A 7,974-nucleotide genomic window follows, 5' to 3' on the forward strand; every position below is an offset into this window, starting at 1 on the left:
ACCGGGACTGGTTATTCTTGTATACACTCAATGGGTTGACGAAATTTTGGCAAAAACAAGACGGCAGTAGGTCTATTCAGAACATACATTACCTTGTTTGTGGTAATTTACTAATGCAAGATATTGCCAATAGCTTGTTTAAACATGTTTTCTAACTGATAGCTTAACAACGATGTATATGCTTTATAAATGTTGAAACAGAAGTATTCTTTTCGTGTGTTGTAACTTGTAAGGTCTTAGACACTTTGTCATTGACGCTTCTTGCAGATCATTTGTGACATAATGCAAGAGATCTTATCACTGATATTTTTAGCTGTCAAAGTAAGTGCATTTGTCCGAAAAGGTTTAGGTTAATGTTCCTTTCAAATGCCCACCACCCATGTTGACTATTGCTAGTAACTACCAGCCCTGAATGAAGAAATTTTCCCGTTAAAGTGGAGTTTTTCAGCACTGCTCAGTGTTCACATAGTGAATAAATGCTTCATAATACTTTTCCTGACAAGTATACATTTTTACCCATATTCCCGCAATGCAGGATAGCCTAAAAATACAAAACAAACATCAAAGATGAAAACTTATTTTATTTGGGAACTAGGCCTACTACTTTTTGAGATAAAAAGAAATTGACCTCTTGTCGTTACGCACCAATAAAACCATGATGCGTAACTTTAAAAATTTTTTTTTTTGGTAGAAGAAAGATTGACGAAAAGTTTGGCAAAAACAGAAAAGTGCTTAAGTCTCAAAGTGCTGTAAACTAGTTCAAATTGGATGGATTAAGTGCAACCATATATACTTCTTTTAAACATGTCTATGACAGCACAATGGCGTGATTAAGGGAAAACAAACATGACTATGACATCACAAAGGAGTATTGAACCTGTTCAGGGAAAATAAAAAACATCAAAATGTTTCCATCTTTCACTACATTTAAATGTGATTTGGGCTAAAAGTTGAGACTTTAGCACTACACTGCTTTTGCCAAAATTTTCATCAATCTTTCCTCTACCTTAATAAAAAACGTAAAAAACGACTTGAGATCTACAAAATTGTAATGAAGCAATATACCAGACATATAGTCTGATTTGAAATAAGTTATAGGAGTTATGAGACTGTTTGTTTGTTGAAAGAGATGCTATTACAATGAGTTTACCCTAATTGCTGCAAATTGTGACATTTAATGTCAAAATAGGTAAAAAAAACAAAAAAAACAAAAAAACGAATAAAAAACAATAAAAACGATAAAAAACAAAAAAAACATGCTCGTTTTTTTTAAAAACAAAAAAAAAACGTTTTTTTACATCTCTTGTCAGGACATCACAAAAATATCAAATCTAACAATAGTTTTGGGAGGAAAGATGATGTAAGACTCCCCTAAAGTGACCCCCAGGGGATTAATTGCGCCCCATAAGGTAGGCTACATGGACTAAAGTAGGTTAAATTGAAGTCTTATTTCACGGCATAACAAAAATATCAAATCTAACAATATTTTCGGGTGGAAAGGTGATGTAAGATGTCATCAAAGTAACCCTAAGAGGGTTTATTTCATCATAGAGTACATGGACCAAACGTGGTCAAAACGAAGTCTTATAGGACACCACAAAATATCAAATCTAACAATACTCGCAGTTGGGAAGATGATAAAAGACCTACCCAAAAGTGAATCTCCTCCTATAATTTAATTTACTTCATTCCTTACTCGAACCAACTTTGGTGTAACGAAAGTGCTATGCCAGGACAGTACCAATGGATTAAATCTAAAAATATTTTTATATAGGTTTTGGTGAAATACATTCACAAGCTGTCCCATGATGCATGAAATGGAACTATAGCCTACTTTACAAAAAGTTTTTGTATAAATCATGTTCAGTCAATCGAAAAAAGGCAACAGGACATGACAATACATGGCTTTGTAACACCAAAAACAGAAAGTACATGAGAAGCATATAGGCTACAGAAGCCAGAAAATTGATCGAAGATCTTGATACGACCACTAAATGTTGAATTAATCGAACAACTGACTATCCAAATCAAAACGTTTCGAAGTGAATCATTTGGAACGTTAATTCAGGCAGTAATGAACATTTTCCAGCTGCTACAATAAATAACCCAATAAACCTAATGTAGTAAAATTTTTGTTTAATGCCATTTGCTTCATGTCTCTAATCAGTTATTGTAACTGTTCATTCATAAACAGAGATTGTTTGTGTAAATGTAAACGGTCGTTTCTTTATTCTTCATTGTCACTGCTGTCGCTTTCACTTTCTTCGTCTTATTCTTCGTCTTATTTGGTTAGTCAGTTGTTCAATTAAGTCAACATTTAGTGGTCGTATCAAGATCTTGGATCAATTTTCTGGCTACTGTAGGCTGTAGCTTATATGCTTCTGTAGCTTATATACTTTCTGTTTTTGGTGTTACAAAGCCATGTATTGTCATGTCCTGTTGCCTTTTTTCGATTGACTGAATATGATTTATACAAAACTTTTTGTAAAGTAGGCTATAGTTCCATTTCATGCATCATGGGACAGCTTGTGAATGTATTTCACCAAAACCTATATAAAAATATTTTTAGATTTAATCAATTGGTTATGTCCTGGCATAGCACTTCCGTTACACCAAAGTTGGTTCGAGTAAGGAATGAAGTAAATTAAACTATAGGAGGTGATTCACTTTTGGGTAGGTCTTTTATCATCTTCCCAACTGAGAGTATTGTTAGATTTGATATTTTGTGGTGTCCTAGGACCTATAAGATTTCGTTTTGACCACGTTTGGTCCATGTACTCTATGATGAAATAAACCCTCTGGGGGTTACTTTGATGACATCTTACATCACCTTTCCACCCGAAAATATTGTTAGATTTGTTTTTTTTGTTATTCCGTGAAATAAGACTTCAATTTAACCTACTTTAGTCCATGTAGCCTACCTTATGGGGTGCAATTAACCCCCTGGGGTTCAGCTTAGGGGAGTTTTACATCATCTTTCCTCCCAAAACTATTGTTAGATTTGATATTTTTGTGATGTCTTGACATAAGACTTCGTTTTGACCAAGTTTGGTTCATGTACTTTATGGGGTGAAATACACCTTCCGAGGGGGTCACATTAAGGGAAGTCACTTTGAAGTCATCTTACATCACCTTTCCACCCGAAAATATTGTTAGATTTGATATTTTTGTGATGTCCAGACATAAGACTTTATTTTGACCAAGTTTGGTCCATCTACTTTATGGGGTGAAATAAACCTTCCGAGGGGGTCACATTAAGGGAAGTCACTTTGAAGGCATCTTACATCACCTTTCCACCTGAAAATATTGTTAGATTTGATGTTTTTGTGATGTCATGACATAAGACTTCGTTTTGACCAACTTTGGTCCATGTACCTTATGGGGTAAAATTAACCCCGTTTTTGGGCTTTTTAGGGGGCTCTAGCGTCCAAATCCACCCGGGGCGGTCAATCTTCCTATACTTTTTGTGAGTGACATGGTTGACCCCAGTAACCTCAAGGGGTCAAACCTTTTGTACCTTCTGGGGTGAAATCTTCGGTCGTAGGCTCTCGGTTTAACGGTAACTGTTAGTATTTTCTTTCAATCGAATACAGAGCGTAACAGTATATAGGTGAGAGGACCATTTATTAAGTTTTGCTGACACTGTGTAAGTCAAGAGGTGCGAACAGAGAAAACAATCAAGGTAACACTGGCCGAGCAAAGAAATCATAATGTAGAAACAAATGTAAAATAAACCTAAATTTACACCATTAGGTTCTATGCTTCATCAATATCGAAATATGTTGAAACGAGCTTCCAGATAAAATAATTTTCTGCAATCTATACTTCCTCCAGAACTATCAACAATTGTCCGTGCAGTTGTTGTTTAGCTACCGAACGAGAAATCAATGATCATGACAGGAACAGGAAAATTAGTTTTGCCCCAAGCATACCGCTTCTAGCTTTATAAGTCGTGGCAAGTCAAATATTTTCATAAAGTTAAATACAAAACTATCAACAATGAATAAGTTGGTTGTGTTCGCTTTGCTCTTTGCTGTGCTACTTTTATCTGCGGAGGCAACAACAGTAAGAAGGTTTGTAACATTTAACTAAAATTAGTTTATTTCTAATTTGTTTAAACCCCACATTACCTAATTATTAAATTACACCATGGCCATCTGGAGATGCGGCCTGATTTGTCACATTTTGCAGATTTTGATTACAGCTACTGCTCGTGCTTGACTGACATTTTTTGAGATGTTTTTACTTTTTGCGGTTTCCTAATGACAAAAAACTTTTTTGTTGCCTTGAGGAAGCAGTAGCAAATGAGAAAAACCAAGTTGAAAAACGCAAAATCAGACTGTTACTGAAAATTAACAGTCTGACTAAAATTTTCGAAATCAAATTTTCTTTGTTTTTCAACATCTGAGGATGTTAAAACCTGTTGTGTCATCTGGGAAAAAGAGTAAAGAAAGCGTAAGAATATAATTTTTAGAAAAAATTATTTAAACGTTCGCTCAAAGTTAGAAAAACCTGGAAATTTCTGCAAAATGTGACAAATCAGGCCGTATCTTCAGGTGGCCATGATTACACAATGAAGTTTGTAGCATTTTAATCCAAATTGTTTTGATAAAAATGCTGTATATGATGGCATTGCCTAATTACTGAACTTTTATTTTTAAGAACGTATTGCTTGTATCGATGCCGACAAATTCGGTGCCGTAGACACAATCGGCGTTGTATCGCACGACGATCCAGATGTTTTCGTCACTGCCTCCGTCCAGGTGATGCACCAGGAAATTGGTTGGAAGAGGATGACGAATATCCATATGGTTATGACGCTGATGAGGGTTATTAACCAACAAATGGTTTTGGTAAGTTTAGAAATAGTGAAACATTAGTTTTTCGTATGCATCTTTTCAACTTGTTAATGAATGAGCCAGAGATACCTCAAAATACGCCAGGCTTGTCACAATCTGTTGACTTTTGAAGGTTTATGCCAACAATCAAACTAAAATTTAAAAGTAACATTTTACGATCTGTCGTTACAGCACTGTAGTGATAAAATGCAATTTTAAAACTTTTCGTTGCAAAATAATTTGAAACACTTGATCTTATAGATTTTCCCCCATCCATCGCATGTTCGCGTTGCTCTAACCTAGCAGTTCTTAGCCTTTTTCCTTGTTATAACCAGTTCTTGCACCCCTTCATACAATGGATGAAGATAGAAGCCACCTATAATTTCGAACTATGTTTAGTTAGTGAAGGCCTCTAACACAGGGGTTTTTAACCTTTTTTGTCTTGTTTACCCCTTGCCGAATGAAAAAAGTAAAATTTATCCCCACAGTTTTGGTGGCCCCTTGTGATATCATCGTGTCCAGTCAACCATGCGATGAAATGCAAAACATCCTTTTTTATCGGGATTTACCTTGGCAAATATCAAAAACAAGCAGTTTATTTGCCATTCAGAGTTGCAATCCACTTTTTGGTCGAAGTCCTAATTAGGTTGTGTACTGTAAAAATGTAGCACACATACGCTGCTTAAATGAAACTGGTAGTCTACTGGCGTGGAGATAAAAGAAAAGACGAAAGCTTACATTAAGCATAAATCTGAATCAAAATCGAGTGCAACACTCCCAGTTTTTTACTAACTGAAAAAATGAAGTTTGCTTTAATTTATGACTCAGTAAATTTACCCCCAGGGAGTAAATTTACCCCCGGTTAAGAACCCTTGCTCTAACAAGTTTATCAACTGTACATTTAGAAACTTTAGATCCAACAAGCAATAAACTTGATAAGTGTTGATAAAATACTGCGATGTCATAAAAGTTGTTCAGTCATCACAAAAGCATGGATGATAACTACGTCACAATGATGTAATATTGGTCTTTCACCTCAATAATATGAAAGGAAAAAAGTTAAGTTCAAATTTACTCTCTCAAGTTAACAAAATGGGTTTTTGGAATGCTCATTTTAAAAACTTCATCCTACAAGCAACTTCACATACTTGTAGATGCTTTGAAGTATTAATGCAAACTTTGTTAATGAGGTTAAGTAATAGATTGAGTTTCGCTTTTAACAGCATGATCGTTGCTTACTTATCTTGACAGGTCGTATCTGCATTATGAATTTTATTAGTGAGGTCGATCGAATTGTTGTGGTCTGTACAGTGTACATTATTCCATCCGCTAGACGCCTCCAAGTGTCGTGCAAAACACTCACCTCTCAGCTATACAGCAAGTCCAATTGCATACCAATGGCCTTATGGAAAAAAAACAACATATTTTTAGCTTAAAAATTAACGACACTCTATGTTGTTTTTTCAGGAATTGGAATGACATTGGAAAAGAAGATTCAGAACATGGAAACCATTTTCGCACTTTGCAATATATAAATGCTGATAAAACTGCTCGAAAATTTTTTTACGGAAACTTAAAATGTACTGCTGTAAAATTTGTGTTTACAGAAAATAAAATCATGTCATTCACAAAGTGTGTCTAAAAAAGTTGAAGATAACGCGAAAAATCTCGTTTATCGGATTAATAAAGAAACACTTTTTTTTCAATAGCCTAAAGCACATAGTATATTTTAAGCTAATTGAGATAAGGTATGAAGTGAAAACGTTATCTGGGAAGATAGGGAAACCTCAGGCAAAATTTTCGAAGTTCTAGCCTGCTGAAAGGCTACAACAAACTATACAAACTTTCGAGAAATAAATTATTGAAATCCTTTTGTGGTTGTAAATAAAAAAAAGAAATGGTGTGCTGACGTAAATTTTAAAGGAATCGTCTACCCCAATCCAATTTTAATTTGATGAATTTGGTTGCATACAAAGTCTCAATAAAAAAATATTGTATCTAGAAATGCCTAAAAAGGTATCAAAACAAGATTGTAAATAATTTGTCAAAATTTTAAGCCCCCTACCTTTTTCGTTTTATTTATTTGGACATTAAGTTTTACATTGCATTGTTCATTTATGTTATAAATTTTACTTTGTTAAAACTCTGGTCCTTTCCCAACTTTTTTAGATTCCCTTCTGCATTGTCGGCATGCTGGTCTATCAATATGCCTATATGCCTAGAACCAAAAAGATTTGCAGTTTAAATCAGCAACATTAGTCTACATTAGTTAATATTTGTGAGGTTGATATTTTATGTTGGTTGAGCAAGAAATATAAATAACGTTAATAAACCTTTATGATCTTCAAGTATATGTTGTAGGTGTGTTTAGGACTTGTATTGTAGTAATAGTTATGGCAGTACTTCGAAGCGAAGTTGAAAAATTAGTTAAAATCACGTCATTGTCAAGCTCTTATATGTAATGTAATGAAAGAAATTAAGGCAAGACAATTATGAACGCCTACAAGATTAAAACGATTACGCAATTAAAACATTCAATGCGCATCATCATGAAACAGAAGCGATGACACAAAGGTATCCTGCAACGTTAAATAACCGCAAACATAGGTTGTTTTCTTTCTAAAGTGTCTAAAAACCGTAATGAAGCTTTGTAAAAGGTTACAATCAGATTCAGCGTCTAATCAAAACCAACTTGAGGACATGTTTCAGCTTATTCCATAACCAACTCAGTCTTAAACTTTACTGACATATGTCTTACGTTTACAAACGTTTTCGGCCATAGCTTACTCATGTTAGAAGATCAATCAGTTGATTACTTGAAGAAGGCTAACATGAGTATGGCCGAAAAACGTTTGTAATTTTTAGTTTATTTTCATGTTATTATGTTTAATGCCGTCTGGTTGTTACGTTTTTATTTGTCTATGTTTAAAAACATCACCTCTCTGCCAAAATTGTATATAACAACATTGTTAAACAAACAGCACACTGCAAACCACAAATGCAACGCAAGAGGTGACTGAAAACAACGAAGAGAAATGCAGTCATCGAGTCAATTGCTCCTAGTTTATTTGAAATGCCAGTAAGTGACTTGCCAAGATACAGGAAAAATTTTCTCTGGAGGTGTCAAACAGACGTT

At 34.5% G+C, this 7,974-nt stretch overlaps 1 long non-coding RNA gene across 1 annotated transcript; it reads left to right on the forward strand.

The window, feature by feature from the left end:
• The first annotated feature begins 3,985 nt into the window (after positions 1–3,985).
• On the forward strand, positions 3,986–7,199 carry LOC145785765 (uncharacterized). The gene is made up of 3 exons (XR_014291209.1): positions 3,986–4,073; positions 4,663–4,853; positions 6,306–7,199. It is a non-coding gene; the product is annotated as an uncharacterized LOC145785765 (long non-coding RNA).
• The last annotated feature ends 775 nt before the right edge of the window (positions 7,200–7,974 follow it).

This window comes from Aplidium turbinatum, chromosome 16 (genome assembly GCF_918807975.1).
Source record: "Aplidium turbinatum chromosome 16, kaAplTurb1.1, whole genome shotgun sequence".
Lineage (NCBI taxonomy): Eukaryota > Metazoa > Chordata > Ascidiacea > Aplousobranchia > Polyclinidae > Aplidium > Aplidium turbinatum.